The sequence below is a fragment of the Schistocerca serialis genome, chromosome 3 (genome assembly GCF_023864345.2).
Source record: "Schistocerca serialis cubense isolate TAMUIC-IGC-003099 chromosome 3, iqSchSeri2.2, whole genome shotgun sequence".
In the NCBI taxonomy this organism is placed as follows: domain Eukaryota; kingdom Metazoa; phylum Arthropoda; class Insecta; order Orthoptera; family Acrididae; genus Schistocerca; species Schistocerca serialis.
The window spans coordinates 942651706-942674614 of NC_064640.1; the positions used below are offsets into that span (position 1 = coordinate 942651706).

Here is a 22909-nt window from a genome sequence, read left to right on the forward strand (position 1 = left end):
CTAATTACAAGAGAATATTAAGAAGAAATAGACAAAGTTACAACTCCTATTAACACACAATATTCAGAGTACTATTCTAAGATTCTGGAGTAACCCCATTCAGAAACCACTCCAGATATTCTTTTAGGGTTCACAATATTTCTTTAAATCATTGTCAGTACATACATACTGATGTTATTAATTCAAAAAGTCTACATCTGGTCTTCTCTCTGTTCCTGTTCAGCTCCATTACTATTCTCTCCCTCAAATGATTTTGTCTCAGAGGTGTATTCAAAAAATGTTAAAAAACATCAGTTAGCTCTATGTTGTAACTGAATATTTTTTAAACTGCTGATCCATAGCTTTTATGAATTGTATTTAAGACATAATAGTTCCATGAAAGCAGAAAATGATTTCTATTAATTTCACAACCAGTTCTGAGTAGTGCTAAATTTTACATTGTATCTGTAAAAAATAAAGCCATCAGAAATATGTAACTGGTACTAAAATTTTCTTGGTCCACTAGTTAAAATACCTTGCTTAAATTAGCTATGTAGTATAACATGCATACAGTTCATTGTTGTGAAGTTGGGAAGCTGTTACTCATCAGATATATGACTGGTAACCTCATTAATAATTTTATCAATGTAATCTCTTTTGCAGATTGCTCGTGCAGTTAAGGACATACTTGTTTTGAATTATATCTTTTTAATGAATTTTTATGATGTAAGAAAATTTGGATCCCATGGGAAGCTGGGTGACCCTTACAATGAACTGACCAACATGTTGGATCTGCAGTGTTAGCTGCATATCAATGCTAGTAACAATGGACTAAGAAGTTTCCCATGATTCTTGTACTGGATCCAAATGGTAGCAGCACTTCAGCCATGCAGCCATTGTTGATCAAGTGGCTATAGCATGTTTTAGGATCAATGCTTCAGTCAGAGCATTCACAAAAAGTATCAGAAACATGTTTATGGAAGCTGGGCTGTAAACAAGGATAGTGCTTGCTAGGTTTCCTCCCACATCTAATCACAGTGCCCTCTGCCTCCCCCCCCCCCCCCCCCCCCCCCACACACACACCCATCAAAATAAAAATAAAAAATTAAAATCAGGTGGTAACAGCAGGTTCTGCTTTGATGTGTGTAATGATCAATTGTAAGTGAAGTGTTGATGATAATAGTGACAACGACCAGACTGTACCAGGCAGTGACATACAGCACCAAGTATAAGTATTATGGTATGGTGAATCACAGTGTACAATCGCTGTACTCTACAGGAATTTGCTGAGGATGTACTTAATAATACTCTCATTGGTCTTCCATTTTTGGAGTGAACAGATAGCGACAGTGGGGTCCTGGGATGAGACTAGCAGTGCATCCATTTTGTCTGCCAACCTTTTCCTATCCACTTTTCTATTGGCCTCCTTTGCCCAGCTCTTGCTTTTTTTTACCCCTACATTATTACGTTTCAAAGCCTATAAGAGACTTCTTTTTAAAACTCTTTATCGTCATTCTGGCAAAGAAATAGGCGTGGCAATTAAGCTTCATTACCTTCAAGCTCAAAGTTCATGAACACAATATTAAATGTTTCAGAATAGCCTCAATCTAATCTCTTGCTGTGAATATCTTTAATGTCTACCTCTACAAGAGAAATATGTATGAATAAAGAGGCCCAGATTATATAGGTGTGCACTTACACTTGCCGTTCACTATTAGACAATGACGGATTAGGAGAAATTGAGCGGGAACTGGGAAAGACCTACTGGAATATTGTTGGTCTAAGCAAAGTGTGGCACACACAAGAAGGCAGTTTCCTTTTGAGATCTGGAAATAAGTTCCATTTCTTTTGTGAACATGATGAGAAACAAAATGGAGTTGGGTTCTTAATAAACTGTAATACTGCTGATAGGGTGTTGTTATCAGAAGGGACGTCTAACAGAACAGCTTCATTGATCTTAAACATTATGTCAAATTGGGCAGGTCTATGCTTCCCCTTCAAGTTACAAAGACGAACAGATTGACTCAGTCTACAAGATCATTATCAAAATATGTGAAAAATGAAAGAAATCCAATGTCTGCTTGGTATGTCAGAGTAGGGAGGCAGGGGGAGGGGGGGGGGGGGGGGGGCAGGTGCAGCCATCAGCAAGGTATGGCTCAAGTCGGCACCAATGGCATCTGTCACTCAGGTTCTGACACCATCCTCAGTTTGCACAGGGACTGGTGACAAAGGTGAAGACTATTGGCCTCGCTCATGGGATGCAACAGAACTCACAATCTGGACCCAGGGTTGACTGAGTTTGTTTGGTTGAAGCCAAGTGCAAGGTTTCAACCAGAGTCTCCACTGACAGTGCTGTTTAATGGCTCTGTCAATTCTGTGACGGTCTTAGCAGCAGATTTCTGGCCCTGCATTATGGGATGGAGAATTGCAGGACTTCCCTTGATATGTCAGTGGTAAACTCCACAAAGGAAGGAGCTTCTCAGCAGAGTACTTGTAGAGTGCACATACTTTTTTTTAAGGCTAGGTAGTAGTTTCAGGTCCTGTTCTCTGGTGAATGCTTTCAGCTGATATGCAGAGAGCCAACTCCAACTGTGTACAAGGTAAAGACAGTTTGACTGTCAAACATCTAACAGCAAATTGCCAAAGTATCCATAAAAAAGTTCCTGAATTTAGTGTCCTCCAGGAAAAATAAGAACTGGCTGAAACCTGAAGTAGAAAGCGTTGAAATATTTATTGAAGCATACAACATATGTCAACAAGAGATTAGGCACCATAGAAAAGGGAATGTTCATGGCAGTCAACAAAAATATTGTCATGAACTCGAGTTAATTATTGGATGTTTTTAACGGTCACTTGATTCATCTGTGACAGGTTTAAAATTATTCACAGAAGGTCTATGCTCAGTAGTGCAGAAATAATCTGACCATGCAGTATTCCACAGACATGCCAAAAGTCACAGGTTAGCAATATGGACATATACAGATAACAATCGTATCACACACGCAAGGTATAAAAGGGCAGTGCATTGGTGGGGCTGTTATTTGACCTTAGGTGATTCATGTGTAAAGATTTCCGACATGTCTGTTGGCACACGACTTTGAATGAAGAATGATAGTTGGAGCTAGACGCATGGGAAATTATATTTCGGAAATTGTTAGGGTATTCAATATTCTGAGAGCCACAGCATCAAGAGTGTGCCGAAAATACTAAATTTCAGAATTTCTCTCGGCCTTCACTTAATGACCGAGAGCAGCGGCATTTGCGTACAGCTGTCAATGCTAACAGACAAGCAACACTGTATGAGTAACTGCAAAAATCAATGTGGAACATACAGTAAATGTACCTGTTAGGGCAGTGTGGAAAAATTTGGTGTTAATGGGCTATTGCAGCAGACAACCAAATCAAATGCCTACGCCAACAGTATGACGTCACCTACAGTACCTCTCCTGGGCCCGCGACCACATTGCTTGGACTCTAAACAACTGGAAAAGTGTGGCCTGGTCATATGAGTCCTGATTTTGGTAGGTAACAGCTGATGGTAGGGTTCACCAAGCTGTCAACAAGACACTGTGCAAGCTGATGGTGGCTCCATAATGATGTGGGCTGTGTTTACATGAAATGAACTGGGTCCTCTGGTCCAACTGAACTGATCATTGACTAGAAATGGTTATGTTTGGCTACACTGAGACCATTTGCAGTTACTCATGGACTTCATGTTTGCAAACAATGTTACATCACTGGCCAACAATTAATCATGACTGCTTTGAAGAACATTCTGGACTATTAGAGCAACTGATTTGGCCACCCAGATCATCCAACATGAATTTCATTGAACAATTTATGGGAGACAATCCAGGTCAATTCTTGTACAACACCCTCCACTGGCAACACTTTCACAATTATGGATGACTATAGAGGCAGCTTGGCTCAATATTTCTGCAAGGAACTTCCAACAACTTGCTGCATCCATGCCACATTGAGTTGCTGCACTGCACCAGGCAAAAGAAGGTCCAACACGATATTATGAGGTATCCCACAACTTTTGTCACCTCAGTGTAGTTGGAGACCATTTTAATGTATCATGTATAGACTGGGACATATATGGAGTCAGTGCAGGTGATATGGACAGAGTCTTGTGAAGCAGTTTTGAACATGTTTTTCACCTAAAACTGTCTTGAGCTGCTAGTTATACAGCCCACATTCAATGGAAATATTTTAGACCTTGCAGCTACAAACAGCGCTGACCTTATGAATAGTGTCAGTATACAGGCAAGAATTAGTGATCATGATATCATAGTGACAATAGTTACTAAAGCTAATAAACCCATCAAGAAAGATAATAGGGGAGTATTTTTTCTTAGACAGGGAAGATATGCAGTTGTCAGCATCTCACTTAGACAATGAATGCACATCATGTATTTCCAGTATGATGGATGTTGAGGAATTATATGCAAAGTTTAAACTGACTGTAAATTGCACTCTGGAGAAGTATGCACGGAATAAGTGGATTAACTATGGAGAAGACCCACTCATGGTTTGCAACAAAATTTGGAAAATGCTGATGAAGCAGAAACTGTTGCACTCATGATTCAAAAAAGACTGCACAAATGTCGAAAGGCAAAAGTTAGGAGAAATTCATGTGTCTGTAAAAAGATCAAAGCACAAAGCATAAAACTTCCACCAACGTACTTTAGTGAAAGATCTTACAGAGAAGCAGAGAAAATTCCGCTTCTACATAAAATTGCTAAGCCTGTCAAAGCTTTCTCTCCAGTCTATTACTGACCAGTCTAGTGTGGCAATAGAAGACAGCAAATGGAATGTTGAAGTTTTAAATTTTGAGTTTAAGAAGCCATTCATGCAGTAGGACTGAACAAACATACTGTTGCTTGACTGACATACAGACTCCGTTATGGAGGGCAAATTAACTGGCACCCCTGTGTAGAGAAGCAACTGAATGAGTTGAAAACACCTAAGTCACCAGGTCTAGATGGGATCCCAATTCATTTTTACACAGTGTACTCTCCAAGCAACTGCACAAAAGTGCAGGACAAAAGAACAGACAAACAAAATTACAGAGCAATATCTGTAACGTCGGTCTGCTGCAGAATTCTTGAACATATTCCAAGTGCAAATATAATACATTTCTTTGAGTTGCAAAAGCTTCCATTTACAAATCAGAATAGATTTAGAAAAAAGTGCTCCTGCAAAACTGAGCTTGTACTTTTCCTGCACGATATCCTGTGAACCCTGGATGAAGGGCAACAGGCAGATTCCATATTCCTACATTCTTGGAAAATGTTGGACACAGTGCTCCATTGCAGATTGTCAAGGTCTGAGCATAATGGTTAGGTTCCCAAATATGCAAGTGGCTGAGAGACTTCGTAAGTAATAGAATCCAGTATAGCGGTGTCGATGGCTATTGTTCATCACAGACAAGAGTGTTGTCAGGAGTGCTCCAGGGAAGTGTTATAGGACTGCTCTTATTATCTGTATACGTCTGATGGGCAGGGTGAGCAGCAATCTGTTGTGCACACAAAGGTATCATTGTTGAGTGACTGTAGAAGGATACAAGATGACTTAGACAAAATGGCTACTTTGTGTAATGAATGGCAGTTTGCTAAATGAAGGAAAATGTTAAGTTAATGCAGATGAGTAGGAAATACACTCCTGTAATTTTCATGTACAACATTAGTAATACGCTGCTTGACACAGTCATGTCAATTAAATATCTACGTGTAATGTTGCAAAGTGATATGAAATGGAGCAAGCATGTGAGGACAGTAGTAGGGAAGGTGAATGGTCCACTTAGATTTATTGGGAGAAGTTTTGGAAAGTGTGACTTATCTATAATGGGGACTGCATACAGAACACTAGTGTGACACATTCTTGAGTATTTCAAATCCCCACTAAGTTGGATTAAAGGAAGACTTTGAGGCGATTCAGAGATGTGCTGTTATATTTGTCACCAGTAGGTTTGATCATCATACAAGATTACAGAGATGCTTCATGAACTCAAACAGGAATCTCTGAAGGGAGACTACTACTTTTTGTGAATCACTGTTGACAAAATCTGAAGAACTGGCATTTGAAGCTGATTACAGAAAGATTCTATTGCTGCCATGACTGCAGAAATAGTCTATTGCTACCAATTTATATTTGCCATACTGATCACAAAGATAAGAGAAAAAATGGTTCTGAGCACTATGGGACTTAACATCCAAGGTCATCAGTCCCCTAGAACTTAGAACTACATAAACCTAACTAATCTAAGGACATCACACACATCCATGCCCAAGGCAGAATTCGAACCTGTGACCATAGAGGTTGCGTGGTTCCAGACTGAAGCGCCTAGAACCGCTCGGTCACACCGGCCGGCCAAGATAAGAGAAATTGGATCTTGTACAGAGGTACATATACAGTCTTTTCTATTGCTATATTTGCATATGGAACAGGAAAGGAAATGACTAGTAATGGTACAAGTTACCCTCCATCATGTACCATATGGTGGCTTGTGATGTATGTATGTATGTATGTATGTATGTAGATGTAGATGTAAAAGGGATTGTCAATTTAAATTAATTACTGCAGATTTTAACATTAAGATAGTAACACACAAACAGAGTGAAACAGTAGTTGGTAATTATGAGTTCGAAGAAAAAATGTGAAAGGAGAGAGCTAGTGAAATTTACATAATTTACTAAAATGTCAATAATGAACAGGTTTTCAAAAAGCATCCCAACTGGAAATGGAGAAGCCTCAATGACAATATTAAAAATGAGATAGATTTTATACTGTTGAATTCTCCTCCTATTATTATAAATGTCTCTGTTTTAAAGAAATTCAACACTGGCAGTGACCATCGACTACTAATAGCAAGGACTGAGATTAATGCATGGGAAGAAAGGTATGAACCCCTCATACTGAAGAGGAATACTATCAATCTAATGTAGCTTGAAGAAAACAAAGAAAGCTTCTAACACGCCTTCAAACTAAAATTTCCTGATTCGGTGGAAGATCTGGAAAAACAATTGTTTGAATTGCAAAAGAAGTTGGTGGCTCAAGTGAAAATAAAGATCAACTTAGGAAATTTAGTGATGAATTTAAGAAATGTTATTAGACTCATCATAGCAACCTGTGCTCTTTTCCAGTCAATACATATGATATTGTGACTGACAGATCTGCAGTAATTATAGTTAAATGGCGAGCTAGTTTGAATAGAAATTCCACATAGAAAATAAAAGGGATTCCAGGACTACATTTGAGTTGGCCTCACTGATTGCTTTTGATTTAATCTATTTCTTCGCCACCACTGGTACTAATATGGATATCACTCCTCTTTGTGGCGAAACAAAAATTAAAGGTGGACAATATCCCTACGTTTTACTTTAACAATATTAGGAAAAGGATAGATTGCTACTCAATGTAAATATGATCCATGGAGATGCAGACAAGTACACTGTTAGACATAATAACTTTTGGCAGTCTTTTCTTTGTGCCTGTCTGCAACTCAATAGGTCATCTTTATAGTAAGTAGCCACTTATCATTTTCCTACTATTCTTGATATTCTAACCTGGAGTTTCCTTTGTTTATCTCTACATTTTACTTCTGTAGAGCACCAATTTAATTTGGTTGGTTGGTTGGTTTGTGGAGAAAGGGACCAAACTGCACAGTCATCAGTCCCTTCATCCATTAAGTGGCAAACGAGGAGTAGTCATCAAAGGAAGAAGGTGAAAGACAAATGTTGGAAAGATTAAGCGTAACTAACACAGTAAAAACTGAGATAAAGCCCAGAAAAAGACAGAACAGACAAGCCATTAAAATATCAGCCAAGACAAGGCATTAAAACCAAGAAATGAAAAAGAATATAAAGGTGGAAAGCACAGAGGCCAGGCTAGGCCACCCAACAAGGGCCAACAAGAGCCCCCAAGGGACCCGGGGAGGGGGGGGGGGGCAGAGAGGGCTACCCCACCAATTCCTAAAGTGGTTAATGAGCAATGAGACCAGAAAGCCCTAGCCTACAAGGATGAATAGAAGTCACCTTCACAAGCCAAACATGACATCAGGTCAGTCAAGCTGGCATTGTCTGGTAGCACCAGAGGTAGCATGTCAGGAAGATTATGATGCCACTTCAAAGTAGCCAAATTACAGGGCAGTCTGTGAGTAAGTGGGCCACCACCAGTAGGGCTCCACATCAGCAGTGCGGAGGATCCTCATGTCTGAGGATGTGGCCACGGGTCAGCCAAGTGTGGCCAATACAGAGTCGACAGAGCACAAAGGATTCTGTGTCAGAAGCACACATGGAAGACTACCACATGATTGTGGTCTCCTTAATTGTCCTCAGTTTGATTTGGGAGGTCAGGGCAGACCAACTTTAATTCCAGACTTCCAGAACTTGATGGCATATAAACAATCGATGGTCAAGTTCCGGGACCCCGATTTCCAGAATTCGCATCCTGGTGGCCAGCTTGCCCAACCAGTCAACTCATTCATTTCCTGAAATCCCAACATGACCGGGGGTGCTAATGAAAACGACTGGCTGTCCAGCTTCATGGAGGTCAGAGCCAAGATCCTGGATAGCCATAACCAATGGGTGAGGAGTGTAGCACTGGTCTATGAGCCTGAAGGCTGCTAAGGGAGTCACTACAGATTAAGATACTCTTGTCAGTGCACGAACAAACATGGCTAAGGGCTAATTTAATGGCCATCAGCTCAGCAGTGAAGACATTGCAGCCATTTGGCAGAGAATGGAGTTCACTGCACCGAACATATGTGTGTACAAAACCTGTTCGTCTGTCGACTGTTGAGCCATCTGTAAATACCACTTCCTAGTCTGGATACTCCTCAAGGACAGCCAAGAACAGGCAGTGAAAAATTGTGGGGTCAATGGAATCTTTTGGACCTAAGGAGATTTTAAGGCAAATCTGAGGTCGAGGCACAAGTCACGGGGGCAGATGCGACGTATCCCCAAAGCTGAGGGTGATGCAGAACCATACACAACACTCCCATAGTCAAGATGGGACTAAATCAGTGCTTTGTAGAGATGCAAAAGGGTGGAGTGATCTTCACCCCAGCTAATATTACTGTGACATCACCAGCACTTTCATGTAAGTTGGTGAAGGTGGGGAAGCCACATCAGCTGGTAATCGGACTAGACCCAGAAAGTTGTGTGTCTCAACTACAAGAAATAATTGATCATCTAGATAGAGGTGTGTGTGTGTGTGGGGGGGGGGGGGGGGCAGTATGATGTATGATGGTGACAGAAGTACACGACACGAGTCTTGATGGCTGAAAACCAAAAGCCATGTGTGAGAGCCCATGACACTGTCTTTCTTTCATATGCCACCCTGTAGGCGATGAACAGCAACAACCATACTAGATCAGCAGCAATACAATCAAAACTCGTTAGCATGTAAGGAGAGCAATACCGAAGAGCCCCCAGCCACTGCTAGACCATTGATGGCCACCAGAAAGAGGGGGATGCTCAGCACAGTGCCCTACAGGACCATGTTCTTTGGATATGGGGGCACCTGCTTGAAGCACCTGCTTGAACTGAGAACGTACAGTGTGACAGAAAGTTCTTGACAAAAACTTTGGAGTGGAGCCTGAAGACCCCACTCACATAACATAGTAAGGATGATGTGACACCATGTCACGTCAAAAGCCTTCTGTAGGTTAAAAAAGACAGTGATGAGGTGCTGACGATGTGCAAAGGCTGTCTGGATGGCAGACTCCAGGTGAACGAAATTGTGAGCAGTGGAGCAGCCTTTGCGAGAACTGCCCTGAGATGCAGCCGAAAGACGCTGAGACTCAAGGAGCCAATACCGGCGCTTGCTCATCACGCATTCGACCAACTTACAGGGAACAATGGTAAGGCTGATTAGTGATTACTGTCAGTCTCCAAGTGGTTCTTACCCAGTTTCAGAATCGGAACTATTGCCCTTGTTCCAGATCCAATTAAAGAGGGCAAGGATGAGAATGTGATGCTGACAATCTACTGACAGAAGTTTGAGTATTTGGTTGGGAATGTAGTCTAGCCCTGAGGCCATATCAGGGCAATGGGCTAGGGCACTGAAGAGTTACCATTCACTGAGTGGAGCGTTATATGGCTCCAAGTGGCATGTAGTAAAAGGATAAGTGCATTCGCTGCACCCACTGTTTTATGAACCGAAAGACGGGCTAGTAGTTCTGAGGCTGAAGCATGAGCATAATGCTCAGCAAAATGTTCAGCCATAGCATCTGGATATGTATAAATGGCACTGTCTAAGGAAATACTTGGTACACCCGCAGTGGACTGGAAGCCATAGAGTCATCTGATCTTCGCCCATACCTATGAGGGTGACGTACGTGATCCAATGGTGGAAACTTCCGTTACCAGGATTCTTGCTTTCATTGTTTTAAGAGGTAGCATATGCAAGCCACAGAGCCATTTACAGGCAGTGAGGTGCTCCAGTGAAGGGTGCACTTATGCTGTTAGGAAAGCCCACCTACAATCTCTAATGGCCACACCAATCTCTCTGATACATCAGGATACTGTCTTACAACAGGGGGATCCTGACGAAGAGGGGAAGGCTTGGTTGGCTGCCAGTGCATGCTGAATAACCGCATCAATACCGTCTTGTGATGGGAAGCTAAGGATGAAGCTAAGGATGACAGCAGAGGTGAGCCCATCCCAGTTGGCATTATGGAGAATGGAGAACCCATGTGGGTGGGTGTCCAGGGAAGCAATGCTGATGGTGGGACAGGAAGATTGGGAAGTGGTCACTACCATGCAAGTCATCATGGACACACTGATGCATAGATGGCAGAAGACCAGGACCCCAAAAGGAGACCTCAATGGCCGAGTAAGTTCCATGTGGCACACTGAAGTGTGTGAGGGCACCACAGTTCATGAGGCAAAGACTGAGCTGTGCCAGTACATCCTGAGACACATCATCATCAAGAGGGAAATTAACATTTCTGATGGTAGAATCCTGATGTGCCTGTACCTGAACAGCCACAGGCTCCAATTGTGTATCAAGAGGCATAAGGTCACTGTATATACAGTTCAGCACATATGTACAAACTCCACCCATTTACCCCTTGTAGTCAGTATGATTCTTAAAATAACCACAGTAGCCATGAAGGGCAGGTGTCTGAGTTACTGAAAACCATGTTTCTTGGATGGCAATACAGAATGCAGGGTATGTGCTTAAAAGCTGCCGCAGCTCAGCCAGGTGGTGGAAAAATCCACAGGGTGTATACATGGACAAAGAAAAAAAATTTCCTGGATTTCTCGGTTGAAAATACACTTTCTCCCGCGTGAAAATACATTCTCCCCATGTTATGTGAGAGTATACTTTTCCTCAGCACTGTAAAACTTATCAGTCTTTTGAACATTCACAGTTTTATACGCCGACGTAGAATTTCCCAGCACTTTAGAAAATGAAACTCGGGGGTGGGGCGGACATGTTTTGGAAAGATCTCTGATGTGCAGCAGCAACAGGTATGCTGCATATTTTACGAAGATATAAATTCGAATTCCACCAAACACCACAAGTTACTTTCCAAGGCATTGAAATCAAGATTGCGACGCACTTTTGTAAGCCAGTAATAGCTCATGTTATGTGATCTCGCCAGCTGATGGACAGCATATGACACGTGATGTAGTCAGCCAATAGCAAGATCACACTTAAGTAGTGCGAAAACACAAATAATAAAATTTGATGGTTTCAATTAATATACATAGTGTTGCTACAAGAAAAACAGAGGTTCCACATATAATCGTAGTCTTGAAGATTAATAAGCTGCAAGAGAAGCTAAGCTTCCACACATAATGCTGATATTTTTTGCGCGTGTTACACTTTAAGATGTATCACACAAATGTGACAGTAAAATTTTTAGTAACGATGTAAATGTCTGATCTTCTGGGCTCAAAATTCTTCTAGATGGTCATCCTCAAAGAGTTGATTGTTAATTGACAGTCAAATGCTCTGCGATTTAAGAAATTCATCGTACATTCTCACACCTAGTTCATCTTGTGTAAAAGGAAATTAACTTTGAAAGTAACGCTTTTCAAACCACTATCCGCAATGTTTTCCCGTGACCTGTAAGAAACTGATTCATTTCAGCAGTTGCCAGAGAGCGCCAGATAATAGGCACCACCACTCTTGCGCAGCTACGATGACATGGGAAGCCCGTATGTTCGTACGTGTAAACCATTAAAAGATGTTGCACAATGTCACAAAAGAAACAAGACATCAGAGGACACTTCAAGTTCATCGGAATTTCATGAACCATATTAAATGCATAATAGGGCTTAAAATGCACATTCGTATGTCCAGATTCAGATGTAAATTTTCTTGATTACCAGTACTGTATTATCTCATGTTTGGTTCTTTATTATGGCATAATGCCATGCGAGCTAGAAGATGGAAAACGTGCACTTGAAATGCAGCGAACAGTTGGAACTAGCCAATAGTGTGAAATTAAACACTCCGTTTCAAATAAATTGACTGCCTCAGCGCAAAAGATTAATAAAAGCCAAATCTCTTTAGCAAAGGGACAAAAATAACATCATTGTTCTGCAAGGTGATTATTAATGCTTGACTGTCAGGAAGGTCAAAATAAAACATGAAAACAATAACATATTTTAGCCTTCCATAATTATGTGAATGTATTTTAATTCATTTGATAGCTCCCAACCACAGAAATCTGTTTTGTTTTCATTTAATGTGAGAGCAATAAATGAAGAGGAAACAGCAAAATCACTAAACGTTAACATGGGTCACGTGGAGACTACCCACCTCCCTTACAACTCAGACTGCTCTGTGCATCAGCCCCAGATCTACGATATTTCTGAACCGAGGCAATACTAGACAGTGGCGCCCAGCCCCACATCCGTAGCCAGAAGTGGGAGAAGGTACTACACATACGCGACTCAACTGCTCAAACGAATCTAATATCAACAGCTGTCACGTCACGCTCATCACAGGCAATTTGTCGTTATGAATCATTGCATAATCTTTCTAAAGCCTTTGACTCAATTTGCTGTTGGCAGGCACTTTTATGAGCACTATGTTTTGTTGTTGTATGTGGCAGATTTCGTTTGAGACTTAAGTTTTATTATCGTTTTTTTCTTCCTCTTGTTAATGTTTTGTTGCTGCAGTATTATCCTGCAGACATGGGAGACAGTAATATCCTTTGTTGGATTATTGGTTCTTACCAGTCAAAATCACAAAAATTTAACTGAAAACTAAAACAATGAAACATTCCCGGGATTCTAAAAAATTCCTTGGTTTTTCTCGGTTTTCTCCTGGATGAAAAAATTCCCGGGTTTTTTCCTGATCTCCCAGTTGTCCCGGGTCATGTAAACCCTGAATCCATGACAATTCCACTGGAGGATCAGACTGAATACTATGGGGGGCATGAAGCGAGCAGGGGTGGCAGGTTATGACCCAAGGTCATGTGTCACAGGTTGAGACATCAGGGGATCCACTGACATAGGTTCTGCAGCACATCGCCTTGGAGATCTGGTGCCTCAGGGGCCACTGGGATCTCCGCCTTGGGCACAGAAGGAGTAACTGCACAGTATGGTGGCATGGGGCCACTTGAGTTTCCTTCATCTTGGAGGAATTCTTTTTATTCTTCTTGTCCTTCTCCTCCGAGGGCGAACACTGAGAAGGTATCTCTGGATTGATTTCAAAGACAGAGGAAGAACGAGAAGTCTGACAGCCAGCAGCCTGTGGTTCCCTGTCCCTCCTCCATGTAATAATTAAAGCTTAAATGATTTCATAAAGAGAAAAGGACAGCCAATTTTATCTTTTCCGTCATCATCTGATACATAGAAGCTGGTAAGAAGTAGAGCAAGGGAAAAACGATGACAAAAAGTAATAAAATATAAGAAGGTGCAGAAGATGCAACAGGTCCCCTGGAATTTATTTTGTGAAGGGAGGCCAGCTTCTGTATCTGACTAGCCCTTTAATCACTGCAGAAGATATGCACAATGTTCACATCACAGAATAGTAAAAAGGGTTTATCACAAGCATTTACAACAGCAGGGTGTATACATGGACAAGGAAAAAAATTCCCATGTTTCCTGGTTGAAAATACACTTTCTCCTGGGTGAAAATACGCATTTTCCGTATTAAGTGACAATATACTTTCCTCGGTACTGTAAAACTTATCAATCATTTGAATGTTTATGGTTTTATACACCAACGTAGAATTTCCCAGCACTTTAGAAAACGAAACTCAGGGGGGGAAAAAAACACATTTTCGAAAGATCTTTGATGTGCAGCAACATGTTCGCTGCATATTTTTGTGTTACCAAGGTATAAATTCAAATTCCATCAAACACCGCATGTTACTTTCCGAAGTATAGAAATTGAGATTGCGATGTGCTTTTGTAAGCCAGTCATAGGTCATGTCAAGTGATCTTGCCAATTGATGACAGCATACGACACGTGATGTAGTCAGCCAATAGCAAGATCACTCTTAAGTAACGCGAACACACAAATAAATTAATGGTTTAAATTAATTACATAGTGTTGCTACAAGAAAAACAAAGCTATCACATATAATATTGGTCTCTCAGATTAATAAGCTGCAAGAGAAGCTAAGCTTCCACATATAATGTTTATCTTTTTTGCGCGTGTTGCACTTCAAGATACATCGCACAAATGTGACAGTAAAATTTTTAATAATGACGTAAATGTCTGATCTTCTGGGCTCAAAAATCTTCTAGATGGTCATCCTCAAAGGGTTGATTTTTAATTGACAGTCAAACGCTCTGTGATTTAAGAAAGTCATCATACATATTAGCACCTAGTTCATTTTGTGTAAAAGGAAATTAACTTTGAAAGTAACGCTTTTCAAACCACTATCTGCAATGTTTTCCCGTGACCTGTAAGAAACTGATAATAGGCACCACCACTCTTGCGCAGCTATGATGACACGGGAAGCCCGTATGTTCGTACGTGTAAAACATTAAAAGATCTTGCACGATGTCACAAAAGAAACAAGACATCAGAGGACACTTCAAGTTCATCGGAATTTCGTGAACCATATTAAAATGCATAATTGGGTTTAAAGTGCACATTCGAAAGATTCAGGTGTAAATTTTCTTGAGTACCAGTACTGTATTATCTCATGTTTGGTTCTTTATTATGGCATAATGCCATGCGAGTTACAAGATGGAAAACGTGCACTTGAAATGCAGCGAACAGTTGAAACTAGCCAACAGTGTGAAATTAAACACTTCGTTTCAAATAAATTGACTGCCTCAGCGCAAAAGATTAATAAAAGCCAAATCTCTTTAGCAAAGCGACAAAAATAACTTCATTGTTCTGCAAGATAGTTCTGAACTGGGGCAATATGAGATAGTGGTGCCCAGCCACACATCTATAGCCAGAAGTGAGAGATGGTACGACTCATACACAATCAACTGTGCATGCACAATAGCATCGGAGGCAATTTGTTGTTCGGAAGCATTCCATTGTCTTCCTAAAGCCTTTGACACACTTTGCTGTTGGCAGACACTTGTATGACCACTGTGTTTTGTTGTTGTATATCTCGTATTTCCTTTGCAACTTAAGTTTTATTTATTTATTTATTATTTTCTCTCTCTCATTCATGTTTTGTTGCTACAATATTATTCAGCAGAAGTGGTATACAATAATACCCTTTGTTAGAGTATGGTTCTTGCCAGTCAAAATCACAAAAATTTAACTGAAAAGTGAAACCACGAAAAATTCCCGGAATTCTAAAAGAAAAAAAATCCCGGGTTTTCCCCAGTTTTCTCCCAGATGAAAAAATTCCTGGGTTTTTCCCAAATCTCCCGGTTGTCCCGGATCGTATACACCCTGAACAGCAAGAATTAATATAAATGGATAAAAATTTCTAATAGGCCATGAGTCTGGCCAGTCCACTGTTCACGTGCCGCTAAGCAGCCAGTTCCATCTTTGGTGGATTCATCTGAGGTGTAGAACCAAATAAGAGGTAAAGTCCAGGCAAAATGACTGTAGAAATGTAATAAAATGCATTGAAGTGAGGAAGATCCTCTGGCCACAAGCAGCCAGAGGCAGCTAGTTCTGCAGTGGGAGGTCAACTTCCACACCTGACCATCAGCTCCAGTTACTGGAGAAGACTAACAGAATTCTCATGCCACATAATGATAAAAAGAAATGACAAGAAAAAGATGACAATCTTCAACCAATGTGTGGGTCCTCTTGCACGCAGAAAAGAACTTAGGTCAGACAACACAGGAAAGGTGAAGAGAAGACTGCCAAGTCGTCATAGCATTTTTATTGCTCTTAGCTTTCCCACAGTGGCCAAGTGTTTCCCACAGTGGCCAAGTGTCCCAAGCCGCGAAATGTTTAAGTTGTAAGTCAAACCGCAGCATCCTCACTCTGAAACTTCCTTTTGATAGCTTCCTTTGTCAACTGATCAGCAAGTGACATGATTTCACCTCACTGAACAGTTCATTATGAAGATGAAGTTCTGGACGTGGATGAATAGGTCTGCATAACAGTTCCACTTTGGAAAATCAGAAGCCATGATTGAGGGGCATGACTCCACCTTCCTAACGGCACTCTGCAGCTGGTGTTAAGCAACACTCTTCGATTAAGACCTACAGTAAACACAAAAGTTGTCAAGATCTAGGGATAATCAAATGATACGAGGGTAATCCCAAAAGTAAGGTCTCCTTTTTTTTTTTTTTTTTTTTTATAAATACAGAGATCTGTTTATTTCTACAATGGTTTACATCAATTTACAGCTTGAACATTTAGCTATTTTTCAACATAGTCACTATTTCTGTCTATGCATTTTTGTAGACGCTGTGGCAGTTTTGGTATGCCCATGTCACACCAGCTTGCCGCCATGCTGTTTAGAAAGTTATGAACCTCTTCTTTCACCTTGTCATCAGAGCTGAATCGCTGGGACCACAATTAATGCTGACAGTTACTGTGAGATTCTGAAAAAACTCAAATGGGCAATTTAGGACCAGAGAAGAGGAATGTTGAGCAAGGGCATACACATTCTCCATGACAACACTCTCCCACACATTGCTCAGCAAATTGTTGCTCTCCTGCAACAGTTTCAGTGGAACATAATCACCCACCCACCCTTTAGTCCTGACTTGGCGCCCAGTGACTATCACCTGTTCCCTAGGTTAGAAGAACATTTGCCCGGAAAGTGATTCAGCTCCGACGACGAGGTGAAAGGAGAGGTTCATAACTTTCTGAACAGCATGGCGGCGAGCTGATATGACATGGGCATACCAAAACTGCCACAGCGTCTACAAAAATGCATCGAAAGAAATGGTGATTATGTCAAAAATAGCTGAATGTTCAAGCTGTAGACTTATGTAAACCATTGTAGAAATAAACAGGTCTACGTACTTATAAAAAAATAGGAGACCTTACTTTTGGGATTACCCTCGTACATCCCATAATTTCTGTGAGGCCATTGAGGTCACACATATCATGAACCCCTCTGGGATACCATTCCCCTATATGAAGGTGTGGTGTGCGTACTGTAAGACCTTCAGTACACACACCATCAGATTATTTGACTTGTTGCTCTAACGAAGTAGGTGAGTGTCAGCAATATGTCTCGTGGTCTTATTGTGGCGTGTTTATCTTCCGCCGTTAGGTCAGATGAAAGAAATGCCACTTGCATGCTTAGAGTAGCAGATTGACGGTGACCAACTTTAAACAGAACTTGATTAATTTTCACACACATTTATTAAAATAATAACAATCATAAAAATTAATTAACTTGGTTCTGGATGCTATTTACAATTGACAATCTGAAGTTCCTTTGGTATTGGTACGTTAACCTTATTCTCACATATATCTCTGATACTTGACAAAAGTGTCTATACATTTATCTTCATGGCTATGTAGAGGAATATGGTAATCTTATTGGGTGCAGACTGAAACTTGACAATAGACTGGTACAGACAAATGTATAACTCGTACAGACTGTTGCGGACATATGCAGACTGACTAATCGGAGGTCTGTACACTCGTTATAATACCTCGCGCGTTCATGTATCACTGCGCGAGTGTGATCCGCAAGGAGAAAAGGTTCTACGTTAGCAGCAATCTCATTGGCTGTGTTACATATTAATACGCGGATCGGCGGAAGCAGAATTTGGTCCATATCTATGGCAGCGCCATCTCGTAGTGCGGAGATGGACGAGCGCTGCGCGTGCGCTGTTGTGCTTAGCGGGGCGCGCTCTAGTGGGAAAGTTGTGTGTGCGCTGACTACGCGGAACTATGTACACAACAAAAGGGAACTGTAGTATACACTGTCTCTGAAATGGCAGAATTGGGAGGAGAGGAGAAGGCAGAGGGAGGTGGAGGGATGGGGGTGGGAGGTGGAGTGGGCAGAGGGAGGTGGGGAGCATTGGGATACAGGGAGTGGGCACAGGGATAGGGGGATAGGCACAGGGATTGGGTGGGGGGGGGGGGGGGAGGTGCGCAGAGGCAGGTGGATGGGGTGGGAGGGAGCAGAGGGAGGTGCAGGGCCAGAGGGAGGTGGGTGGAGGGGGCAGAGAGAAGTGGGTGGGGAGGGCACAGGGAGGTGGGGTGGGGGGCAGGGGGGGCTGGCTCCAGCTGCCACAGACTGTGGTCATGTGTGAGAGTTGCATTTGCATATGCAGAGAGAGAGAGAGAGAGAGAGAGAGAGAGAGAGAGAGAGAGAGAGTTGTCTGTTTTTTGACAAAGGCCTTGCTGGTCTTTCTGTGACTCAGCATCTCTGTATGGTGAGTAGTAGCTATACTTCTCATTATATTGTTATAATACCAGTTGATGTTCATGAAACCTCCCTGCCCCTCCCCTCTCACATTGAAGTGCTCTGTAAATGACATCTTCACACCTAATAAACTAAATCTGAATCCAACAGCATCTACATACATAGTCCACAAGCTGCTATATGGTGCATGGTGGAGGGTACCTTGAACCAAAGATAGTCATTCCCTTTCCTGCTCCATTTGCAATTAAACAGTGCTTTGCAAAAGAAAAATCTTCTTCCCTACAGGGACTCCTATTTGAGTTCATGCAGCTTTTCCATTATACTCATGTGTTGACTGAACCTACCAGTAAGAAATCTAACAGCACACCTCTGAATTGCTTCGACATCTTCCCTTATTCCTATCTGATTGGGATTACCAACATTCCAGATATGTGGACTCCTTTATAGCTGCAACCAAGTAACTGAGTGGACGTACCAAGAGCAGCAGAAGTTTTATACACAGGATTTAGTTAATTTTTCATTCCTATATGCTTATATGAAGAAGTGAATTGTATCTGTATATTTCACTTTATTGACTAGTGCACACTAACTTATTCAAAACTTTTGTGTGAACTTCGGTGCATTTGCATTGTATGAGTTATCTTAAGTGTGGTACAAACCAGAAATAGCATAGCAAAAGTGTTTGCATTGTATCCATTGACTGTTCTGATTTACATTATATTCTTTACGGTATAGTGATTAATGATGGGTAGAAACTGCACTTGTTGTGTACATATGCAGAGTGAACTGGACACTATCTAAACAGTTGGAAGCTGTGTCGGCCGTGGTCAACGGTTTCAGGCTGCTGTCCTGGTCTGCAGTGGTGTTGGGGCACCTTAGACGAATGCTTTGACTCCTATGGTGCAGACAATACTGCCAGAGGTGCCTGATGTCACAGCATCTTCCAATTTGCTTCTTCTGGCCAGTCAACACTCACCTGACAGCAAATGGGAAACAGTAGAGGAGATGAGAATCACTGGGCGGAATGTGTTAGTGGGTACTGGCCACATGCCTATTTCCTTGCAACTTAAAAACAGATTTGAGATATTGCCCGCTGCTGAAGGAACATCTGAGCCAGAAAGTGACACCTTGTCTGTTGTGACTCGGACTAATCTTCCTAAAAGGTCCACACAAGTGCAGAGGGTGGGATTGTTCATCATTGGGAGCTTGAATGTTATGTGGGTGACAGAGCCCCTCAAGGAAATAGCAGGTAATAGGGGGAAGGAAGCCCACTGTCCACTCTGTCTGCTTGATGGTGGTCACACTGAAGATGATGAGGATGTTCTGCCAGCAGCAACGCAACTGAGTGATTTGGGTGTACTCGGCTGCAAAGCATGGCTCGTGTCAGCACGAATGACTCTTACCACCTGGTCCAGAGGCCATCTCCAGTTCTTACAGGCAACTAGCTGCTTTTGTGAAGACAGCTAGCCTTGCACACAGAGCGGAAGCAGCATCATGACCAAGACTCAGATGATTCTGTGATTGTCTCTGATGTGGATTTCTTGACCTCCGCTATTCAGGCATATGCTACAAACAGGAAGGGGCTACTAAGGTAGTGGAGTACGTGTGGTGTGCACATGTGGGTTTTTTTGCAATAGACAAGCCCCGCCACATGCTTGATACAATATATTCTAATTTCAGACTGGGAAGAATACTATCCCACTATAAATCCCCTGATTCAGGGGTAGAATGGCCAGAACATTTTATGGCAAAATTGGGGAAGATTTTGTGCATGTTTCCTGGTCATGCTACAGCATTAGGTGGAATATTCAACTTATCGCCTATAGGCTAGGAGACTTAAATGATTAGGGCATGTACAAGGAACGGTTTATCATGTGAAACTGTTCTAAATGACTTATCTGAAAATTACCTTGATCATCTAATCAGAGAATCAACTCATGAAGGTAATGTATTAGATCTGATCACCAACAGGCCCAAACTTTTCAGCTCAGTGTCGGACATGGAATCAGTGATTGTAAGGCCATTAAATTCATCTCCTGGACTAAAAATACTGAGTCACACTACAACTTTGTAACAAAATGCAGGGAGACCTGAGGACGATTGGTGCTTGGTTCAGGACTTGAAAGTTAACTCTCAAAATAAACAAATATAACATATCACACACAAATAGGCAGTAAGACCCATTATTGTATAATTAGACAATTGTAGAACAATTACTGGAAGCAGTCACCTCCATAAAATATCTATGAGTAGGCAGAGAGTGTGATTTAAAGTGGAACGACTACAGAAACTAATCACAGATGAGGAAGGTGCCAGACTGAGGTTCACTGAAAGAACCCTCAGGAAGTTTAGTCCACCCAGAAAGGAGAGCTTACAAAACCCTAATTAGAACAATACTCTAATATTCCTGATCAGTATGGGATCCACATGAGTGATAGAGAAAAGACAGGACATAAAGAAGAGCAGAGCATCTCATTACTGGTTCATTTAATAAACATGAAGGCATCATGGAGGTGCTCAGCCAACTCCAGTGGCAAACAGTGCAAGAGAGTTATTGTTCAAATTCTGAAAGCACACATTCATAGAAGAGTTAACCAATATGCAGATTCCTCTTGTGTACATCTTGAGAAAAGACCATTAACATAAAATGAGAGAGATCTGAACTCAAACGGAGGCTTACCAGCAATTGTTCTTCCCGCAAACCATTCATGACTGGAACAGGAAAAGGGAGAAGTGATAGTGTCATACAAAGAACCCTCTGTCACACACCATAAGATGGCTTATGGAGTGGAAATTTATGAGGGCGTGTTGAAAAATAATGCCTCCAACTTTCTTATTCAGTTCTCAATATTGGTTGAGGTATTACATGTCATGCATATAACTCAACTGACTTTCCCGCTTCACTGTTCCAAGTTGCAATCCTCTGCCACTCGTTCCAAATTTTAGCACAAGCAGAGTGCAATGCAACTATGATGGTGCATGCTGCAATTGAGTTTCTGATCATAGAAGAGCTCATCTGCAAATTGTGCACTCTCTCCTTCAGCATGACAATGCCAGACCACACACGAATGCTGCAACATCTGCACTAATCAAACACCTTGGGTTCACTGTCATCGATCATCCACTATACAGTCCCCGACTTGGCACCATCTGATTTTCATCTGTTTCAGATCTTAGAGAACACTTCTATTCATCACCAGGGTGACTATGATAAGAAATAAATATGCAGACATGAAGAATAAAAATGTAGAATGTTACATAAAATTTGTCTAATTTATAAAGCTTTATAGGTTTGGTTGTAACTTGGACACACAAAACAACCAAGAATGTGAATACATCTTTATTAGACTATGGCACATATGCCAATCATTGTAACATACACTGAACACAATAAGATAAGGCAAATGTATGCTGGCAGTAACAACATGATGACTGAGCGCGAGCATAGTGCAGCAGGATTTAAATAGGCGCTCGCCTGTGGCAGGCTCCATCAGAAGTTCACAGTATTGCTCGTTTGTGGTGCACTCTCGTGGATGACAACACTCCAGTAATGTGTGTGGCCTTCAAGTGTGTGTGTGTGTGTGTGTGTGTGTGTGTGTGTGTGTGCGCATTAATTCATTCCTCTTCCCTTGGGGAACAGCTCAGATTCGTGAGATGTCCATGACATTTTCCTCCACAAGGCTCTGACTTAGATGACATTCTGATACTAGGATGTATGGTTGGAAGTAGTTGGGCACAGGCAGTGTCACAGTCCTCCTTGTTGTGTCAATCCATATGGTAGGAAGGGTGAAGTCGGTGTGAGCTCCATGTCAACATCAGGTTCAGGGTGTGCAGGGTGTGGCGGTGGTGGTGGTGGTGGTGGTGGTGGTGGTGGTGGTCCTACACTTGGCTGCTGCGGTGGAGGGGACTGCTCCAGTGTATACAGTGGCTGCTTCGGTACTGGTAGCGGTATTGGAGAAGCTGAGTTAGGTTTGGCTACCAGTGACGGGGGACCCCTTATATGTCATAGCAGAGACCCAGCCACATCAGGTGATCTGTCGTGTGACACAGATTGGCATGGCGACGTCTGTGTTCCGGACAGGATTGACCGGCACAGGTGCAGAGTGTCACAATGATGTGAACAGAGGCCCTTGTCCATACAGATGTTGCAAAGACAGAGGCCACAGCATTGGGAGATGATGAGGAAATCCA

General features: G+C 41.8%; 1 protein-coding gene across 1 annotated transcript in view; it reads right to left on the reverse strand.

Moving 5' to 3' along the window:
• LOC126471286 (protein C12orf4) overlaps positions 1-22909 on the reverse strand; it is a 138469-nt gene that overhangs the window by 21350 nt on the left and 94210 nt on the right. The gene's annotated exons all lie outside the window — the stretch shown is intronic.